This window comes from Aphanomyces astaci (assembly GCF_000520075.1).
Source record: "Aphanomyces astaci strain APO3 unplaced genomic scaffold supercont1.8, whole genome shotgun sequence".
NCBI classification, from domain to species: Eukaryota; Oomycota; class Saprolegniomycetes; order Saprolegniales; family Verrucalvaceae; genus Aphanomyces; species Aphanomyces astaci.
Window position 1 is genome coordinate 295,770 of NW_009798271.1, and position 946 is coordinate 296,715.

Sequence of the window (946 nt, forward strand, 5' to 3'; positions counted from 1 at the left end):
GCGTAGGGAGTTGGCGTGGTGTTTGCTCTATTCCATACAGGTTTGCGCACAGGTGTACTCGAACATTGCAAGCCGTCGAAGACAGTTTGCATGAGCCGAGACAGTTGTGGGCAGGGTATGGGAAAAATATATGCTTTAGCAATTTTCAGGGGTAAAAACAATTAACTATTGTATTGCAGCGTATGACCAATACAATTATTGTATTGCTTGCTGCATTTAAATATTTAATTGTCTAATTGTCAATTAAACAATTATATTTCAATACAAATGATAGGATACAATATTGTTCGCTCGTTGGCTCAAGTAAAATTGTTTTCGGATCTCGCACAATCAATTATTGTAATTGTCCAGCGCTTTGCAAAAAACTTATTTTCTGTATTGAAGTGTCAATTATTTTTTCCCATACCATGGTTGTAGGATCAACGCTGACAATCGATACCGCTGGCAACCGATCCGCTGTCTCGGCTTGTTCATACGATTAGGTGGGCATGCGGCAATTCACTGCGAGCACTGTACAGTATAACCAACCGTTCTAGGCTTACGCACATATTTGCCTGAGTCGATGCATCGTCCACTCATGAGATTCCCTTGCACAATCCATTTTTTGTAAATTTATTACGATATGGGGTATATTTGAACTCATGGTTCGGCCGTTTTGGAAGTTGAAAATGTGTTTACATCGTTTTAGCAAGTAATGTAAAGGCCAACAAATTGCGAACTTCACCACTGACGAGGACTGCCAGCTAGTTTGTTCGTGGTTGAACATATCCCAAGATGAGTCTAAGGGGAGCGGGCATAAGGCCGAGCAGTTTTGGGCCCGCGTGGGGGCGACTATTGCAGCTATTGCGAAGGGAGGACATGGACGACGCTTGGGAGATCCTAAGCACGAGTAATGGACCACACCAAACACCGGGGCCAAGTGCGCACGTTAAAAGAGACCATAATG